Source organism: Oryctolagus cuniculus, chromosome 12, assembly GCF_964237555.1.
Source record: "Oryctolagus cuniculus chromosome 12, mOryCun1.1, whole genome shotgun sequence".
In the NCBI taxonomy this organism is placed as follows: domain Eukaryota; kingdom Metazoa; phylum Chordata; class Mammalia; order Lagomorpha; family Leporidae; genus Oryctolagus; species Oryctolagus cuniculus.
In genome coordinates this window covers 68,500,586-68,522,798 of record NC_091443.1, presented here as the reverse complement: position 1 = coordinate 68,522,798, position 22,213 = coordinate 68,500,586, and the positions used below count along the sequence as shown (strand labels likewise).

The 22,213-nt window shown below is 38.8% G+C and overlaps 1 pseudogene; it reads right to left on the bottom strand.

Moving 5' to 3' along the window:
* Positions 1-2,318: 2,318 nt before the first annotated feature.
* On the bottom strand, positions 2,319-14,133 carry LOC127483784 (mothers against decapentaplegic homolog 5 pseudogene; annotated as a pseudogene).
* Between the last annotated feature and the right edge of the window lie 8,080 nt (positions 14,134-22,213).

Below are 22,213 nucleotides of genomic sequence, written 5' to 3'. Positions count from 1 at the left end.
AAAAACTCTCATTTATGAACAAAGGTGAAATAAATACATTCCATGACAAACAGAAACTGAAAGAATTTGTCACCAACAGTCCAGCCTTCCAAAAGATGATTAAGGATGTGCTGCACACAGAAATACAGTTATCACTATGAAAGAAGGTAAAGGAAGAAAATCTGCCAGTAAAAATACAAAGGAAATCCGAAGTAAAAACTAGAAATATTTACGGAAAAATGGCAGGGCCAAATCATTATATATACCAATAGTAACCTTGAATGTAAATAGCCTCAACTCTCCAGTTAAAAGATAAAGACTGACTGAATGGATTTAAAAAAATCCATCTGTTTGCTGCCTATGCAAAACACATCCCATCAACAAAGATACATGCAGACTGAAAGTGAAAGGATGGAAAAAGATATTCCATGTTAATAGAAACCAAAAAGGAGTTGGTATGGCCATGCTAATATCAGACAAAATAGACTGTAATGCAAAAACTGTTAACAGAGACAAAGAAGGACACACTATGTAATGATTAAGGGATCTATTCAACAGGAAGATATGACTATTGTAAATGTATACACACCTAATTACAGGGCACCTGGCTATTTAACAGAAATGTTAAGAGATTTAAAGGGAGATATAGACTCAAATACAATAGTAATGGGGGATTTCAATACTGACTTTTGGCAATGGACAGATCAACCAGACAGGAAATCAGCAAGGAAACAGCAGAGTTAATCGACACTATAGACCAAATGGACCTAACAAATATCTACAGAACTTTTCATCCTACAGTTGCCAAATATGCATTCTTCTCAGCAGTGCATGGAACTTTCTCTAGGATAGACCACATGCTAGGCCATAAAGCAAGTCTCAGCAAATTCAAAAAAATCTAAATCATACCATACATCTTCTCAGACCACAATGCAATGAAGCTGGAAATCAGCAACTCATGAATCTCTGTAACATATACAAACACATGGGAACTGAAGAACATGCTCCTGAATGAACAGTGGGTCACAGAAGAAATCAAGAGAGAAATAAAAAAAATTTCTAAAACAAATTAAGATGATAATACAACATATCAAAACATGGGATACAGCAAGGCAGTGTTAAGAGGAAAGTTTACACAAAGCAATTTGTGAGTATATCAACAAATTGGAAAAGCACCCAATATATGAGCTATCAGTACATCTCAAGGATCCAGAAAAACAACAGCAAACCAAATCTAAAACTAGTAGAATAGAAATAATTAAAATTAGAGATACTTGAAACAAAAAAAAAGAAAAAGAAAAAGAAAAACAATACAAAAGTTCAGCAAAAAGAGCTGGTTTTTTTAAAAAAATAAAATTGACACACTTCTAAGGTCAATCCCATTCACAGTAGCTACAAAAATAATCAAATACCTTGGAATAAATTTAACCAAGGAAGTCAAACATCTCTACAATGAGAATTATAAAACTTTAAAGAAAGAAATAGAAGAAGATACAAAAAAATAGAAAAATCTTCTATGCTCATGGATTGGAAGAATCAATATCATCAAAATATCCATACTTTCAAAAGCAATTTAAAGATTCAATGTGATACCAATCAAAATAACAAAGACATTATTCTCAGGTCTAGGAAAAATGAAATTCATATGGAAACATGGGAGATCCCAAATAGCTAAAGCAATCTTATACAACAAAAATAAAGTTGGAGGCATCACAATACCAGACTCCAAGACAAACTACAAGGTAGTTATAATCAAGACAGCCTGGTACTGGTACAAAAAAGAAATGGATAGACCAATGGATCAGATAGAAATGCCATAAATACATCCAAGCATCTGCAACCAACCTATATTTGACAAAGGAACTAAAGTCAATCCCTGGAGCAAGGACAGTCTCTTCAACAAATGGTGCTGGGAAAACTGGATTTCCACATGCAGAAGTATGGAGCAAAACCCCTACCTTACACCTTACACAAAAATCTGCTCAATATGGTTTATTTACCTAAATCTACAACCCAATACCATCAAATTACTAGAGAATATTGGGGAAATTATGAAAGATATTGGCATAAGCAAAAGAATTCTTGCAAAAAGACCCTAGAGGCACAAGCAATCAAAGCCAAAATTAACAAATGGGATTACTATCAAATTGAGAAGCTCTGTACTGCAAAATAAACATTCAAGAAAGTGAAGAGACAATAGATGGAATGGGAGAAATTATTTGAAACCTGTTCAACTGATAAAGGATTAATAACCAGAATACGTAAAGAAACTCCACAACCACAAAACAAAACAAACAAACAAAAAAAAAAAACAGAGAAAAATTGGGCAAAGGACTTAAACATACATTTTTCAAAGAGGAAACCCAAATGGCCAACAGACATATGAAAAAATGCACAGGATCACTAGCCTTCAGGGAAATGCAAATCAAAACCACAATGAGGTTTTACCTCACCCCCGTTAGAATGGCCTTCATACAGAAATCAACAAATGACAAATGTTGGTGAGGATATGGGGGAAAAGGCAATCTAATCCACTGTGGTGGGAATGTAAATTGGTAAAGCCACTATGGAAGACAGTATGGATATACCTCAGAAATCTGAGTATAGACCTACCATATGACCCAGCTATCCCACTCCTGGGAATTTACCAAAGGGAAATTAAATCAGCAAATAAAAGAGTTATCTGCACTACATGCTTATTGCAGCTTAATTCACAATAGCTAGGAAATGCAATGAACCTAAATGCCCATCAATTGAAGACTGGTTAATGAAATAATGGGTATGTACACTATGGAATACTACACAGTGTTAAAAAATGAAATCTGGTCATCTACAACAAAATATATGAATCTGGAAAACATAATACATAGTGAAATAAGCCAGTTCCAAAGGGATAAATAGCATATGTTCTCCCTGACCTGTGATAACCAAAAGAGCACCTAAAAGACAATCTGTAAAAGTGAAATTAACACTTTGAGAAACAATGACTGGAACATCCCTTGTCTTGACTGTTGAGGAATAGTTTTTTTTTTGTATAATATTTGTTTAACTCTTAACATAGAGTTAAACATAAGTATATAAAGCCACTGAAAAATATATCTCAGTAAAAATAAGAGTGGGAATAAGAGGAGGAGGAGGAAGACGGGTGGGAGTATGGGTGAGAGAGTTGGCTCAGTGGGAATAATCAAATGTACATAAGTTGTAATTATGAAATATATGAAATTTATTACTGTGAAGCTGTATTGTTCTGCATACATTTCTACAGACTTACTTAAAGGTATAATTTAAAAATTTGCCATGGGATCCCAAGTTTCCTTAGGCTGTGTGATAAAAATACCATCTTAAGTGTTAAAGTGATCATACAGATATGATTGACTGTCTGGTAATAATAATAGATAGAATTAAAAGTGAATACTCCAACATGGGAAGCAGTCCATAGAATGGTAATCACTTTAAATAGCACTCTGACCTCAGAATCAGCCCTTAAGGCATTCTGGTCTGGCTGAAAGCCCATGAGAGCATTCCAGGTATGGAAAGCCAAGACACTGTAGCAAAAAATGTTCTACATGAAGAACCTCAGTGGGTGAGATCCCAGTGGGAAGAGTGGCCATCAAAGAAGGATATAATTTTCTCTGAAGGGAGGAGAGATTATTCCCTGATCAAGTGCAAATGGGAAGCAGACCTGCAACGCAGCTGTTGGCTTGGTCTTCATTTGCATGTGAAAAATCTTCCTAGGAGAAAGTCAGCTGTTACATACATTCATTCCATTTTCATGACAATCTTATCCAATTTCAATGATTTCTAAATGCAACTTTAATCACACAGCTTAAAAAGAAAATCACTTCCCGAACCATCACCTTATAGAGTCCCTGTAGTTACTTTAGGAATAAATCAAAGCAATATCATCTTCAGCAGTAATAAAAGGCAAAAATCTGACCCTAAAAGATTTTTTACAAATTAGGGATTCTTTGGCCTCATTGGAGTTTTGTTACAGCTCACACCTGCTAGTATCAAGAAGAAACTATATATTTATTCATGAAGGTAAAAAGTCTACCTGTACACAAAATTAAACTTTTTAAAAATAACTTCTTCAAGTAAATTTGTGTTGTATAATGGCTTAGGATGATTCTAAGAATTTTATGAAGTGAGTTATTTAGACAAGAACAACATAAACATTTCTCGCTCTGCCATGAGTGACTAAAGAATCCCTAAGCAAAGTAACTTACCACTTGTGTTACATCAGTTGCTCCTGGCAAATATCATAGCAAACATTTTCTTATTTAAAAAACAACAGCCAAGAAACCGCTCAGAGTGTGAACTTTTTTCCACTGGTTTTGGCAAACCACCCAACTGTAGGATGTCACTTAGTTCACAGGAGAAACAGGTGATCCAATGTGGCAGGCTTGTAAATACTGTTCCTCCTGTAAGAAGCACCCACTGAGCTGTGTCCCACTGAATTCCACAGAACTGCTGAGGTTTCTGTTCAGCAGGCAGAATTCTTTGTTCACGCAGAAGAAATGCCTTGAATTCTCATTGTTCATATATACCTCTTTCATATTAAGGAAATGCCTGAGATCTCAGCTGTTATCAATGGGGAATGTACAGCTTGCTCTGGGGAACAGGCATCAAGCCTTCAAAAAGCTGTCCTGGCTAACAGCTAAGACCACCCATAAATCACCATTTAGGAAAACTCTTTCCATAAAAATCACCAAGCACTTCCAAAACCATCAGGTCCCTACTACCTTAAAAGATACTTGCTTGTCTAGCTGATGGGCATAAGAGGTCACATGTTCATAGTCATACTTGAGAGATTGAGGATTTAACCAATAAGATAAGGAAGAGCTCTGTTCCTGTTAAAAGTTAACGAGTCCAAAATGGAAGTCCTCACTGGAAGTTGAATTCACTAATAATTTATCAAGAGCTGCCTTCCTTGGGAAGTAAGAAGGATATCAATGTATTTTAAGTGGAAAAGGTGATAATGATCCAAAGTACTAGTAGGCAAATGATGAGAAAAGTTATCAAGAGATGGCGCTGTCCTGGGATACCAGATGCTCTCTGTAATCCAAGTACAGTGTTATAATAGGCTCCAGCACACGTTTTAGAGTTTCTCTGCTGGTGTGATTTCATTTTCTGTGCAAACGTCCTCCTCCAACAGAACACTGTTACAAGGGAGGGAACTGCTCCCTGGATCCTCTCGGGTAATACGAGAGGGTTTGTAAGACAGGCCCCAGTTCTTATCCTGACAGCAAGTTTCAGACCTGAATACTTAACGATCACTCTACATCCCAAAAGAGTGTCTTGCTTTCAAGTGGTACAAAAAGCATAAAACTGCTGTGTCTTCTTTCTGTATTATTAGGTGTGGCATGCTGAATTATCGAGTTAGTAAAATTACACTAGATTTTACCTCAGGAACTTGGCCAATTCTATTAGCACAGTTGTCTTATACAGCAACAATAAAATGTGAAAAATGATTTATATTCTGATGCTTATACTTGACATTCTGTTTTCCTTAAATTGTCTCCAAAAATGTGAGTCTCAGTAGATTAATAACATGACTACTAGTCTACATTCCATAATTTTACCCAGACAATACCAACCAGGCCATAATATGCCATGATGTACAGATGACCGTCAAATTCACCTTTTCTATTCTGTTTTTTTGCACTCAACATTTTTCTGTTGCTTTAATTCATCACTGAGATTAATTTGATTCTGCTCAGCTTTCTTCATTTACCAAACTGGTTGTAACTCTGTTGTTTCCATATTCTGTCTTCAGCTGGTATACACTTGTTTAAAGAGTGATTATTGTAGTGCTGATGTTTGCATAAACTTGACTAACTATAAGCCATCCTGTAGATTAAATAAAAACTTAGAGCTGTAATTTTCTTGGGGTAGGCATTGGGACACAGTGGGTTAGGCTGCTACTTGAGATACCTGCATCTCTATCAAAGTGCCTGGTTCTAGTCCCAGCTACTCTGCTTTCAATTCACCTCCCTGCTAATGTGCCTGGAAGTCAGCAGGTGATGGCCCAAGTCCCTGGGATCCTGCTACCCAAGGTAAGAGATGCAGAAGGAGTTCCTGGCTCCTAACTTGTGCCTGGTCAAGCCCCAGCTGTTATAGGCATTTGGAGAGTGAGCCAATGGATGGAACGTCTCTCTCTCTCTGTCTCTCCTCCCTCCTCTCTGTCACTGTGACTTTTGGATAAATAAATCTAAATAACAACAACAGCAACAAAAAGCCACCTGTAATTTTCAGAGATGTTCATTCGTCAGGATTTCAATTTTTTTTTCCTAGCAAGTTTTATTTCTTATCCACAGACACATGGGCATTCTTAGTGACTGTAAAGCAACTGGAGTGAATAAACTTTTCATTTAAAATCCACAGGTGTGGGGATGACAATTTTAATAACTACAAAAGGTATATCCTTTTCCAGGAAACTCTTGACAGCTAATAGATTCAACACTGTCATTCATGAGACAACTCCTTAGGGAAAAAAAAAAAAAGACCAGTCACACAAAATCCTGCTAACTCCAAAAGCTGTGACATTATGGTTACAAATAAAAACAATTTTTAATTAACTCTCACTTGAAAACATCAGTAAAACCATGCACTGAATTCTCCTAGTTTACCACAGGAACCCGCTAAAGTTGTTTACTTATATCTGTCATTTTCAACTTGAGTGATTTTTTTTTCCCCAGAAATTTGTTCCAAAGATTGTGTCATGCACCTGACAGGTGAGAGAATGATGAAAACACCAAGCAAATGGCTCTCCAATGTGGCTGCCACTGCTCTGGGAGACCGAGGACGCATGTCTCGTGATACTGGTGCTAAGGCTCAGGTGACTGTCATAAAGGGGGTCCTGTTACCCAGCAAGCATGGTGAGCTGGGACACAAATGGCTCTTCATCAGAAAAAATGCAAACCACCCACAGGCTGCACTTGGAAAATCAATAAATAATGGCACAGGAGACAAAAGAAATCACACAGTCCTTTCCTTAAAAGATGTACTTTTTTTCCATAAAAGCAAAAGTAGTAAAGTAGAAAGTCAAACCAGACTAATAGTTTAAACAGAGTGACAACATGGCTCCATACACTTTCAAAAGGCACCAGAAAACAAAATTTCTTGTGTTGGGTAAATTAGGTCATCTTTTTTCCCAAATAATGTTTTCATTCTCTTGTCATACTAACTGCTCATTTAACTGCTACCTAGAAAAAGTGGTTAAAAGTCTTTGACGTTTTAGAGTTTTCATGCATTTCCTCTTTGAAGATTATACTTTGGGAGTCTACCATCCAACAGGTACTAAAAGCAATGGAAGCCAACAAAGCACTGATGGTGAGAGAACCGTCTATACTCTTTCAGTGAACATTCTAAAAATCAGCTCTGCCAACACTCACTGCTGATTCATGTGAACACCTGACCAGAAGCCTCATCCTTGAGGTCTACCCTGAAGGGCCCCCATGGCTACTAGAGTGCAGAGGTCTCCACCTGAGCTGACTGATAGAAGAGCAATGGCATTAAGTGTGTGATTTCCCAACATTAATAACACCCACAAAATCACAGAGAATTAAAAAGACACCTGAAGTTGGAACTACAGAATAACAGTCTTATAACCCAGGTTGAAAATTAAACAAAAAAAAAAGCATAACTTCCTACAACTGTGGTCTAAAAATTGCAGTGTAACCACAGAAGCAAGGCAAACTATCTACGTCCAAGTCACTTGAGTGTGTTCTACCAAAGATTACACTAAGAACTGCCACCCATCAAAGTGCAATGCATGTAAAAATTAGAGTTCTTACAACATTGGCCAAAAGCAGCAAATCCAGCTGACTGAGGCCATGCATGCACTGTCACTGGCTATAAAGTAGTACTTATGGCAGATTAAGAGTATATGACATATACTGGAGATCAGTTATTTGCAATATTATTTTTAAAAGGGAAATGTTTTACAAAAGTGTATAGCATCAAGTTACATTACACTGACAAACACTTAGCTATATTAAAGGTAGATTTTATGATGTCATCTAGAAAACTATCACTGTGCTTTTATTGAGCACTGCCTATTGCAAAGCACACAGTGTTCCTTTAAATCAAACATTGTGTTCTTACAGTTCTTTTTAAGCCCCTATCTTTCGCTTTTGCAAAACAATGAACTGTACTTTTTTTTAAAGCTGGTGGAACAAAAATGGTGATAAAAGTAGTTTCTGCAAAATCAACAATGGGAGGGAAGACTTACTTTTCATCATACTCTATTTGAATGTTTCACCATGCGATTCATTTTATAAACTTTACAAACAAAAAATTGTTGGGACAATAAAGCAAAAGCAAGTTCCAGTTTAGCATCAAGGCAAACTTCTGACCTGGGGAATAATACTCTGCATCTTTCACAACACTTTTGAGAGTTTATCACAAGAACATGAATACGAACATAGATTCATCACAGAATACAAGTGTATTGGTCATTATTATGTAGAAAAAATAAGCTGCAATATCTGTTTTCCATGTATGCTCACAGTGTCTGTACTGAAAGTTTCTCTAACATTAAAACAAGTCCACTAATAATGTAATTGAAAAGAATACTTCTGCACTATGAAACAGAAGATGTGGGGTTCAGAGGAGAGCCCATCTGAGTACAGACTTTATCCAGCCACAGAAGAGGCCCGGGAAGGTGAATCTCAATCCAACATGGGGTACTGGTGACATCGTACCGGTGATATCTGCTCCCCAGACCTTGACAAAACTCATTAGAATGGTGCACTGCCTCAAACCCAGGATTGCCAGATGGGCCAGAAGCTGAGCAAACTCTTGACTGATAAAAATGTTGAGGCTGCAGCTGCTAGGAATCTTACAGACAGTGGTGGGCTGAAAGCCGTGATACAAGTTGCAGTTCCTACTCTGTACAAATATGCTGCTGTCACGGAGACATTTCATATACACCTCCCTGCCAACACAATACAGGTGAACACCTTTTCCAATGTGTTGCCTAGCGTTTTCAATTATCGAATTACGATTCACATTTGACAATAACCCCAAACAGAATCTACTTTTGTTATTGGAAGGGTGTGTGATCCATCTAATTACACACTAGTAGAAGATGCATGAAAAGCTTCCCCAGCACAATTGTTTAACTCATAGTGGACAACTGAACACCAATGTTTGGGCTCCTCATAGGCAACAGGCTGAACATCTCTGCTGGATAGACTGGGCATAATCTGAGGAATCATACTACTGCTCATATCCATCAGCTGTGAATTATCTTGTCCCATCTGATTATCTCCTCCATCAGGAGGAGGTGTATCATCTGGGAGCTGAAAGGGACTTCCCGGTCCAGAACTTGCCAGGGAATTGGAGCATGCGCAGCTAGCAGAGGAATGGGGGATAGGGGCTGTTTGGAGATAGTGGGAGGCACTAATAGTGGAGGTAAGTCTGGACTCTCCAGAAGGCTGTGTTGTGGATCAAAATCATAATGATGAGGCACTAATACTGGAGATAAGTCTGGACTCTCCACTCTCTTATAGCGGTATGGGTTTATACGAACTTGAGTAGCCACTGACTTTGATTACTCTGAAGGTTTGTATCAAATGACGTTGATGGCCAGCTTGTTTTCTTTTATTAGTCCAGCGGTAAAGTGATTGTTGGGCTGGAAGCAAGGTGATGGGGAGAAATGAGCAGAAAAGGCAGTTGGTGCTTTGGTGAAAAAGCTAAAAAAATAAAAAGAGTGCCATGGAGGAACTGGAGAAAGCCGTGAGCTGCCCAGGACAGCGGAGCAAATGTGTCACTCTTCCCAGACCTTTGCACGCACGCCTGCAGGTTTCTCACAGAAAAGGCTGGCCCCACGTTATACATGGCCGTGTTTGGCGCTGGCCCGATTTGCAGAGTCATCGTAAGCTAAAGGATATCTGTGAATTTCCTTTACTTTATCTATAAAGACATTTCTGAATTTTGTTTTTGCTAGTTTCAAAAATGAGAGGTATCAAATCCTTACAAATGGTAAACCACACTGTAAAATTACAATGTGTAAAATACCATGATAAATAATATTTTAAATGTAAATGTCAGTATACATCTAAGAGCCAAATATATGGAGATAGTTTCATTAATTTAACTGGGAAAAGATTGAACTAGTTCGGAAACACATTTTTGAAAAAAAAAATTCTAGATCCTGAGGTCATACCAAATAACCCAGAGATGTGTAAAATGTAGTGCAAAATTTAAACTGCAAAAGTAAATGAATGTTCACAATTATTTTATTTCTCTGTACAGGATTTTCTGTATGTTGAAACAATAGAAAGACTCCCTAAGGAGAAAAAGAATATTAGCTATATCAACCTCTTAACTTTCTATAAGTCAAAACATCTCAAGCAAAATTGTATGACAAAATCTAACATATATGTATATTGTAATAGATGAACAAGGATAACGGTTTCCCCAGTTATTTATCACCGTAACAATGCCACCTAACAAATAACCAGAACCTGAAAGGACTACAAGCATTCATTGCTCCTGCTGAGCCCACTCGGGGTTAGCTGGCTGGCTCTGCTGATCTCCGGTTTGTTGAAGCTCATGTCTTGGAGTCCAATAATATTTCCCCCTCTCCACTTGTCTCTCTTCCTCCAGCAGTCCTGGCAGGCACTTGTGGCGATGGCAGGAAGAAAAGCAGAACTATACACAGGGAAGGATACTGGGGGCTTAGGCGTGAAAGTGATACACCTCACTTCCGCCTCATTCTGTTGCCCAGAGTAACTCAGGTGGTGCTATGTGTGGATGTGGTTTGGCCCCGAAGGCTTGCGTGCTGCAAGTTAGGTGCCCAGTGTGGTGGTAATTGAGTCAATGGGACCTTTAAGAGGTGGAGCCTAGTGGAAGGTAATGAGGTCATGGGGATACCACCTTTAGAAGATATTAATGTTGATATCTCACAGTTAGTTCTTGCAAGAGTGGGGTTGTTCTAAAGTGAGGTCATTCCATGTTTCTGGCCCCTTCTACATGCTACCCATAGGTGATTCCCTTTCCTCTCCTCTGCTACACTGTGACACAGCAAAGGGCCTTCACCCAGACAACAGCACCATCGCCAGAATTTCCAGAATCATGAGCCAAACAAACTTTACAAGTTACCCAGCTGCCACTATTTTGTTCTAGAAACATAAAATGGACAAGTAAATGTGGGATGGGAAATGGTTTCCTTTTCTAGGAGGATCTCCAAGGTCACAGGGCAAAAAGCACAGTGGGTTCAGGAAGAGGTAAAAACTTTGGGACACTGAGGGAATTCATCAAGAAAATAATTTCATCCCAATTGGTAAATAAGCAAAAGGCTCATGAAAAGGACACAGGCAAAAGGCATATAAAAATTCAGAATCTCAATTAGAAAAAGTCAAACATAATTGTTAAGAAATAATATGTAAACAAATTATGTTTTACAATCTAACCTAATTTGAAAAATCCTCAAAGCATAAATTTTAAAATAAGAAAGCACATTATTATTTCTTAACCGATTTTCTAATTTGATGATATCCAAGAATGGAAAATTATAAACTCACATAGAGTTGGCATAAACACATTTTATTACAACTTTTCTAGAGAAAAAGTTGAATACCATGGGTCATAAGTGTTCTGTTGCCTGTAAGTTAGAGAAAATAAATATACCTGAAGAGGGTTGAGAAACATAAAACATGCAGTAAGTAACAGGTCATTATCAAGCCATCATAGCAATATGTCTGAGAGGGAGAAAGGAATGGAGATGGGAAGACACACTACAGAGCTAAGAACCTGAACAAATGGTCTGCCAGAAGCAAGCTTCCCACAAGTCAAGAAAAACAGTCTTTTTTTGTGGTAGAAGACACTTTGGTTCTTTACCCAACATCCATCTCTTCTTTCCATCCTTCCTAAGAGAACCCAGACATCCTCCCACTCCCTAAACTTCTGGTCAATGCAACCCAATCTGCACACATCATTTTCCCATCATTGTACATGGCTGAGGATAGGCCAATTGTACCAAAAGGAGGAACATACATCCATACACAGAGAATGTCTTTTTCTGCTGGTTTTGAATACAGAATTATGATTGCCATTGGTAATTTTACAACCATACAAGAAACGACCTAAAAGGAAGGAAAGCAGAAAAGTGGAAAAATCCAGGGTCCTTACTATCATCATTGATCTTCTGATCACTGTGCCTGGAGCCTGCTCTGGTTCTGGTCTCCCTGTGAAGTAGGCCATGCTACCCTACTGTTTAAGTCAGCAGGAGTATAGATTTTCTATTCCTTGTGGCCAGGGGAACCTATCAGATACACACACACACACACATACACACACCCCTTCCCCCAGAAGTATCTCCTTCCAAAACATATGCAGTCTTTGAAACTGAAATTTCATTTCAGCTCTCAGAACATGGTATAGAAAAACATCAAATGGTCATTGGCCACTGCTGATCTCTTCAGGGAAGCACCAGGATATTGGATGTACCTTCCTAGCTCCTCTCCGCTCTGATGAGATGGAGGGCATGGTAGTGGCAGGGCCTGGCTTTCAGCTGTATCTCTGATTATATTCCCAATTGAAGACAAATCTATTTTATGCTCAGTGATACTTATCTATGGGAACACTACTTGAATTTCTACTAAACATGGTTACAGTCCCAATATTTTCTTTTCTGAGAACCAAAATGCTGAAATACGTGCTACAGTAAATGTCTCATATAAAGATATGAGTTGCAATTTTGTTCTCCAAATTGCAATCTTTTTAAGCTCCATTATAGTGATTATGACCTTTCATTAAAAATGTTCTTGAGATTTTTAAAAAGCCATAACCATATGATTATATGTAAAAAGAATATTTCAATACACTTTTACTAGGACATGAGGGTCCAATAAAATAAATGTTCTCTAGATATGAGAAAGCTGAAATTATTGGTGCCTTTTTCAAATTTTTTATTAAGATTATATTGAGTTTTAGCATTGAGTTGTAAGCTCTTCCGATAGCACAAATGCAAAACCTCATCAATTTTGACTGCATGAGAATACAAATTCTGTTCTTTTACATATCTTAATGAATAATTAATATCATGTTCAATGATCTGGCTGCAAACACCAATCAACTGGCCAAAATAAATTGGATTTATATTGAAGAGATAGTTCCCCATGCTCCTCACAAAGATTACTGTTTCTTTTAGGGAAAGTCTATAATAGTATGAAATAAAGCTCTGTTGGAATCCCTTGCTGTTATCTGCGTGAATAATCATTCCTTTTTGAAACTACTCTGTCACAGCTCTGGCTGATCTTATTGGCTTGTTTATAAGAGACAATTACAAATAGCTGTAGAAATTAAATTGTTTTCATGAAATAAGTAACACATCTCCTTTTCCTTCTCTTTTGGATACACATTTCCAATGTTTCGTATCCAAGGGAAGCCTGCCAGTGCAGTTCCTAATCACATGGTAGCTTCTATGGGTAGAGAGAAAACCCTGGGAATGCTGAACGATGGGATGCAGTCCACCAGAGCTCTCAGCTCAGGAGAGTGAGGGGCCACCAGGTTTCACTGTAGAAGTCTGAAAAAGCACAAAATCTTCTCAAAATCCAAAATAATACTCAAAGTCCATTTCATTCAAGAACCCATCTGGTTTTTGAATCCTTGTTACAAAAATAAGCACTAAGTAGATCCTTTCATCAGAAGCATACCTGAGCAGACACAAAAGACCCCAGAGAACAAAGTGTTTCACCAACAGGATAATCTCGGGAACAGTGATGAAACCATTGAATAAGAAAGCAGCTTGGAAATAGTACAGAAAGAGTACAGAATTATACACGTAGCAATGGGGGCATTTTGACAGCAGAAAAGATAACTCATATTTGAATTGAACATATGGTTTCAAAGTATTGTTACTGGCAAATTTAAAGTGCAAAATGTTGGGGCTGGTGCTGTGGTGTAGCAGGTGAGACCACCGCCTGCAGTGCTGGCATCCCATATGGGCGCCGGTTTGAGTCCCAGCTGCTCCATTTCCAATCCAGCTCTCAGCTGTGGCCTGGGAAAGCAGTAGTAGGGGATGGTCCAAGTCCTTGGGCTCCTACACCCACTTAGGAGACCTGGAAGAAGCTCCTGGCTTCGGGTCAGCGTAGCTCTAGCTGTTACAGCCAGTTGGGGAGTAAACCAGCGATAGGGGACCCCCTCTTTCTCTTTCTCTCTCTCTCTCTCTCTCTCTCTCTCTCTCTCTCTCTGCCTCTCCTCTCTCTGTGTGGCTCTGACTTTCAAATAAATAAAAATCTTTAAAAAATAAAGTGAAAAATATTTATTAAGCAAATATATATCTTAAAATACCACAATGTTAATATAACAATCCTCACAATTAACTAAACAGATAATGATGCCAAATAGGTAACAATGATTCTTTTTAGTTAAAATAAGCTTTATTATAAGTACCTCATAAATGTTATGTTATCATAGTTTAAAAAAAAAGATAATAACTAATCATGACACAATGTGTTGGGACTTTCCTGAAAGTTCCTAACCTCGACTTATAAGTATGCACAACTTGTCATGCTGTGAATTGCTGAATACCATTTGTTACCATAGTAAGTGAATATATGCACATAGTTTATGAATACTGAAACTTAATAGCCCTTAATTCAGACACCTTCTGCTGATAACAAAGGTAAGAGCCAATGGAATTGAGAAAGAACTTGAATTTTGTATCTGTTTTTGACCTATCAGAAGGATCTTTGTGGAGAAGCAGTAAACAACAAAATATAGTTTGATCACTGATGAAAGGACAGCCTATTCCTTAATGACATTAAATCTAGAAATCGGAACTTCTCAAAGATGAAAGGACATACTAGCTTCCATCTACGTCTAAATACAATAATAGATTCCACGTTATCTGTCACAGCCTCGAGCTGAATATTACTACTCTAAACCTTTCTCAGAGCGCACTTCTAATTCAAGAGGGCTGGTTTAGTCCCCGTGAGACATCTGTCCTTCAGGCTAAACATCCACAGGTCTTTGGGCATGCCTTAGATCCCCATCATGTCCTGAGCACTCCTGCCAAGTCCAAGTGTCACACTGAGTTTAAATGCTAGAAAGGAGAAGATGGAGTGACATCGCCAAAGACATAACAATAGGGAAAGCACCTGGTGAGCTCAGGGCAGAGCAGAATGAGAGGTGATCTTGGAAGCAGTGAGCAGATCTGCCTGGCAGGAGTGGAAGGTCCCTGGGAGGAATAGGGGAGGCAGTGCTGGCAAGCCAGACTGGAGACAGACGGTGTGCTGCCCAGCTGAAAAGTTAGCACTTTACTGTGTATGGGAGAAGAAGCCAAGAAGGCTTTTTAACAGAGTAACAAAACATTCAGAGTAGTATTTTAAGAATATTAAATCTGACAGCAATCTAAGACCAGCCAAGAGGGAAGAAATTGAGTTATAAAATCACAAAGCTTTAGTGATGATGGACTTGTTTCTGGAGCCAAGCAGTTTGATTTGGAATTCCTGCCTCACACTTATGGTGTGAACCTGAGCAAGTTATTCAACCACTCCAAGCCTTCCTACATCTACAAAATGGACAATGAAATACTGCCTACCTCATAGGTTGGTTGTGAGGATTAAATGAGGTAATATGTACAAAACTGGGGTGTCTTGCACAGTCATTCGTTAAGATGCCACTTGCGATGCCTGCATCGTATATCAGAGTACTTGTTCAAGTCCTGGCTCTGTTTCTGAGGGCAGCTTCCTACTACTGTGCACCTAGGGAGGGAGCAGATGATGGCACAACTACTTGAGTCCTTGCTACACATGTGAAAGACCTGGATTGGGTTCAGAGTTCTTGGCTTCAGCCTGGCTCAACCCCAGCTGTTGCAGGCATTCAGGGAGTGAACCAGTGAATGGAAGATTTCTGTGTCTGTATGCATCTCTCTCTCTCTCTCTCTCTCTCTCTCTCTCTCTCTCTCTCAGTATAAGACAAATAGTAAGCATTTAAATGCCATGTTGTATTAGGATCATCTTCATTATCATTATTATTATCACTATTATGCATACTGAGTATAACATAAGAACCTGAACTGGGGTGATGGTGAAAGGAACAGATCTGAGAATTACTGTCCATGAGGTGTCTTGCCCTCCTCTGTTAACCTTCCCTTGTCTTTCCTCCCATTGCTAGTTATGGGTTTGGTTTTTGTTTAAGATCTGGAACAACGCAAAAATGCTCACTCTCTCCACCTCTATTCAACACAGAATTGAAAGTCATTGCTAGAGCAATTAAGAAACAGAAAGAATAAAATGCATCCAAATAGGAAAGAAAGAAGTGCTGCTTTTTGCTGACAACACAATCTTATATATAGAAAACCCTATTTCACAAAAGAGCTATTAGAACAGATAAATGAATATGGTAGTTACAGGATATTAAATCACCATACAAAAATTCATAATGTTTGAATACACTAATAACAAGCTTTCCATAAAGGAAATCAAGAGAACAATCCCACTTATAATAGCTATAAAAAATAAAATATTTAGAAATAAATTTAACCAAGGAGGTCAAATACCTATGCACTGAAAGCTATAAATCATTCATGAAAGAAACTTAAAGTTACACAAATAAATCATAGGACAACTCATATTCATGAATGGGAAGAATTAATATTACTAAAATATCCACACCACCCAAAGCAATATATAGATCCATGCAATGCCTATCAAAATTTCAGTGTTATTTTTCATATAAATAAAAAATCTAAAATATCATATGGACCACAGAAACCCTAAATATCCAAGACAATCATGAACAAAAAGAACAAAGCTGAAGGCATAAAACTGTCTCTTTCCACACTACAGATGCTCTGTGACTTACAGTGGGGTTATGTCTCAATAAATCCATCATAGATCGGAAATATCATAAGTTGAAAATGCATTTAATTATCCTACTCTATTGAGCAAAATAGCTTAGCAACATAGAACACTGTAGAACATCAGTTGTTTACTCTCCTGATTGCATTGCTTACTGGGAGTTACAGCTCACTGCTGTTGCCCAGCATCATAACAAAGCATCATACATGTATCACTAGTTTGAGAAAAGACCAAAAAGTTAAAAAATTCAGAATATGGTTTTTACTACACACATTTTGCTTTCATAGCATCATAAAATAAAAAAATTGTAAGTTGGAAACCATCTATATACTACAAAATAATAGTAATTAAGACACCATGAGGGCCAGCACTGTGGCATAGCGGGTAAAGCCGCCGCCTGCAGTGCCGGCATCCCATGTGGGCACTGGTTCGAGACCTTGGAAAGCAGTAGAAGGTGGCCAAGTCCTTGGGACCCAACACCTGCATGGGAAGACTGGGAAGAAGCTCCTGGCTCTGGATCAGCACAGCTCCAGCCATTGCAGCCAACTGGGGAGTGAACCAGTGGATAGAAGACACTCTCTCTCTCTCTCTCTCTCTCTCTCTCTCTCTCTGTCTTTGCCTCTCATTCACTCTCTGTGTAACTCTGACTTTCAAATAAATAAATAAATCTTTTTAAAAAAAGACATCATAAACTGGATTAAAAAACAGACACATCAACCTAAGGAACAAAATAGAGGTCCCAGAAATATACCCATACATGTATAATCAATAGATTTTCAACAAAGGTGCCAAGAGCATGCAATAGGAAAAGGACAGGCTCTTCAGTAAATGGTGTTAGGAAAATTGGATATTCACACACAAAAGAATGAAATGGAATGCTTGCCTCAAACCATATATAAAAATCAGCTCACAATAGATTAAAAACTTAAACATAAAACCTAAGACTGTGAATTCTGAAAATAAAACATTGAAGGGAATTACATGACACTGTTTCTGGCAATGATTTTTTTTTTAGATTTGACCCCAAAAATATAAGCAACAAAAGTGAAAACAGACAATGGGATTACATCAAAATTAAAAGTCCCTATACAGGAAAGGAAATAAGAGAATGGAGAGACAACCTACAGTCTGTAAGAAAATTTTTTTCAAGCCATACCTCTCATGAGGAGTTAACAGGCAAAATATATAAGGAGCTCAAATACTTCAATAGCAAGAAAAGAAATAATCCAATTTAAAATAGGCAAGAGACTTGAATAGACATTTCTTAAAAGAAGATATGTAACTGAAGAGGTGCCCAATGTCACTAAACATTAGGGAAATGCAAATGAAAACTACAATGGGATATCACCTCATGCCTGTCAGAAAGGCCATTGTACAAAAAAGACAGAATTAGCAAAAATATGGAGAGAAAAAGAAACCTCTGTACATTATTGGTGGGAATATCACTTAGAAGAGCCATTATGAAAACTTACACTGAGGTTTCTCAAGGAGTTTAAAATACATGCCAGCAATACCACTTCCAGGAATTTACTCAAAATATCTGAGATCAGTACATTGAAGAGCTACCTACACTCCCTTGTTCACGGTAGTATTTCTCATGTTATTAGCTAAGATGTGGAAGCAACCTACATGGCCAGCGACACATGAAAGCATCCAGAACATGTGGTACATAAACGATGGAATGTGTGCCATCCAGCCCTGCAAAAGAACATTTGGGATAACATGGGTGGAATCAGTACCATTATACTAAATAAATAAGCCAGACACAGAAGGACAGGCAAATACCACGTGCTCTTATTTATATGTGGAATTTTGAATAATCGAATAGAAGCAGAGAGTACAATGGTAGTGACCAGGAATGGGCGGGGGCGAGGGGGAAGTGGGGAGAAGATGGCCAAATGGCACATAGCCGCAGTTAGGCAGTGGGCATAGAGTTTATTTTATATCTACTGCACAGCACGATGCACGTAATAAATAATGGTATATGGGACATTTTAAAATCACTAAGAGTAAATTCCAAATTTTCTCACCACAAAAAGTGTCAACCATTTGAGGTGACTGATTTAACTATTCCTATCATGTTTATGAACTATAATAGCACTTTATAGCCCATAAATATATTACAACTAACTAGCAACAGACATACAGCCTGGCAGTTAAGATGCCTATGTCCTACATTGGTATACCTGGGTTTAATTCCTGCCTCCAAAGTAGGGCCTTGGGAGGCAGTGGTAATGGCTCTGGTGATTTGATTCCACATGGGAGACACCGAATAGAGTTTTTGGCTCTGGCTTCAGTCCAGGCCCAGCCTCAGCCATTACTCCCTCTCAAATAAATAAATTTAATTAAGCTAATAAATACAATAATAGGTTATTAATTTGCCAAAAACAAAACAACAAAAGACACAGGTTTGGTCCCAACCATATGTGAGAATATAAATGTCATAAAAAAAAAAAAAAAGCTGGTCTTGCTTGACAGGGAATGAACTCAATTTCTACCATTATGTGTAAACAGTCCCATTAAGTTTTCTTTTTTGAAGATTTATTTAGTTATTTCAAAGTCAGAGTTACAGAGAAAGAGGGGCAGAGAGAAAGAGAGATCTTCCATCCACTGGTTCACTCCTCAAATGGCTGCACACTCAGGGCTGGGCCAGGCAGAGGCCATGAATCAGGAGCTTCATCTAGGTCTCCCACATGGGTGCAGGGGCCTAAGAGGATGTCCTCTTCTGCTTTCTCAGGCACATTAACAGGGATATGGATCAGGAGTGGAGCAGCCGGGACTAGAGCTGCGCCCATACGGGATGCCAGCACTGCAGGCATCAGCTTTACCTGCTACGCCACAGTGCCAGCCCTGACCCATTAATTTTTCAGAGAAACAGTTATATTTGTACAGACTACACCTCCAAATTCTTGGCTCACATAGAAACTCCAAAATTACCCCATGTTCCCCTGCCATCTCTTCCAACTACTCGCAAACTCTGAAGTGTTTCCTTAAGCCAGGGGTAAGAACACTGAACCTATGCACCCAAATATGATACACCTCCAGGAGCTCTTCTGTTTACAATGTAGGAGTTTCAGATTTTGAGTTAACTGGGTTCTGGGTTCTATAACCTCACCATCACTCCCAATTAATTGTATAATTTAAATTTCAATTTACGTGTGAGAATTAGGGTTTATGTTCTGTAAACTTGGGGCCGGCATTGTGGAACAGCCAGTAAAGCTGCCATCTGCTACACCCGCATCCCAGATGGGTGCCAGTTCAAGTGCCAGCTGCCCGACTTTCAATCCAGGTCCCTGCAAATGGCCTGGGAAAAGCAGCGGAAGATGGCCCAAGCCCTTGGTCCCCTGCCACTCACATGGGAGACCTGGAAGTAGCTCCTGGCTCCTGGCTTCAGCCTGGCCCAGTTCTGGCCATTGTAGTCATTTAGGAAGTGAAACAGCAGATGGAAGATCTCTGTCTCTCCCTCTCTCTGCGTAACTCTTTCAAAATAAATAAACAAATTTTTTAAAAATAAATAAATTGATTTTTACAAATCAACTATCTAAACTAGGCACTGCTTGTGGTGCAGAGTTAAGCCACCACTTGGGATGTCCACATTGGTGTGCTACTTCCAGCCCTGGCTGTTCCACATCTGATCCAGCGCCCTGTTAATGCATCTGGGAGGCAGCAGATGATGGATTTGGGAATGTGGGGAACACAGGTGGAGTTCCTGGCTCCTGGATTTAGCCTTGTCCAGCCTTAATTGAAGTGAACCATTGATTGGAAGATTCTCTCTCTCTTTCTCTCTCTCCTTTTAAAATAAATCATTCAAACTAACTTGTTAATGCCACTTACATGTCCTCATAAGATAAATTTCAAATAGCCCATATAAAAACTTCCACAACAGGTTTATACTCCCTTCTCAACCACCTGCTGATTTTACTGCTGGAAAGAATTGTTAAGTTGATGTGAGCTAAAAATTAAAAGGAGGCTTCTTGATGGATTAATTATATTCAATGCATAAAATGTCAAACTTACCTAGCCTTTATACTCAAGAATCAAAATGTCATTAGAGAAAGTAGTTAGGACTGATTAGCTTGTGATATTCCATAGTTAGTGAAATTTTAGGAGAAGAAACCACCAGACTTGCCATCAGTTAGAAAAGAATGGCCTTAGGGCAGGCATTGTGCCACAGGGGGTAAAGCCACCACCTGTGACATTGGCATCCCATATGAGTACCAGTCTGAAACCCAGCTGCCCCACTTGCCACCCAGCTCTCTGCTTATACACCTGGGAAAGCCGTGGAAGATGGCCTGTGCACCCACTCAGAGACCTGGATGGAATTCCTGCCTCCTGATAGCAGGCTGGCCCAGCCTTGGCTGTTGCAGCCATTTGGGAAGTAAACCGGCAGATGGAAAAGCTCCCCACTCAAAACCACCTTCTCTCTCCCTCTCCGTAATTCTACCTTTCAAATAAAAACAAAATATATCTTTTAAAATATGAAAAAGAAAAGAATGGTCTCACAGAAGCTGTGGAGGGAAGGGGAAAAAGGTATGTGTTGACTTAGGAAAAGCGTCTAATAAGAATTCCAGACCTCTTAATACATAGGAGGATTAAAAATGTTTATTTACATACATTTGTTCTGTTTGAGTACTATGTTATCAGTGTACTGCAGATGTTTTGGTGTACTAGTGACTGACATCTGTTTGGGTTTTTTTTTTATAGCCATCATGAACTGCTATTCTAACTTGAAATGCTGAGATGGTGGAGTTGCTCCCACCAAATTAGCCCCATGGTCTCTTCCTCACATTTTAGTTCACATTTTAAATCCTTATGCTACCTCAGTCTCCATACACCACTCCTCCTGCCTTGTACCCTTCTTTGAACACTTTCTGTGTTCATGCGTGTGTCAGCCCTGTGTTTGTCACACACTGTGGACTTATAGTAAGTCAGCCCAAAAGGGGCACAAAGTTGTACCTACTCAATGCTCATATTTAACCAAAAGTTCATGAAACACTTGCAATGATCCCACATTTTCTCTTTGGCTGTCCTGCAGGTTCTGCCCTTGCCAAGGACTCCTGAACATGTGGGTCTGGAAGCTAGAAACACGTCAATGATGCCAAAAAGGGCCTTACACCAAGGGCCTAGATCACGTGATCTCTAGTGATAACTTCACTTGCTAAATTCTAAATTCTTTAACTCCATCAATGATTCCTAGGCCATTTCTGGGTTTTGCTAATTCCTGGTGATATTATATAAAGTCTATTGTCTAGTTGAAATCTGGAGACTCTATTCAGAATTTGGCCAAGTTCACCCTCCTCTGACATAGAGCCTGGAACTGAACTCAGGCTCATGAGTAAAATAAGGATAAAAAATAGAATCTAACTCAGAAGGATGCTTCCAGCACTCAATGAGATCAGTCATATAAAGTATTTAGCACA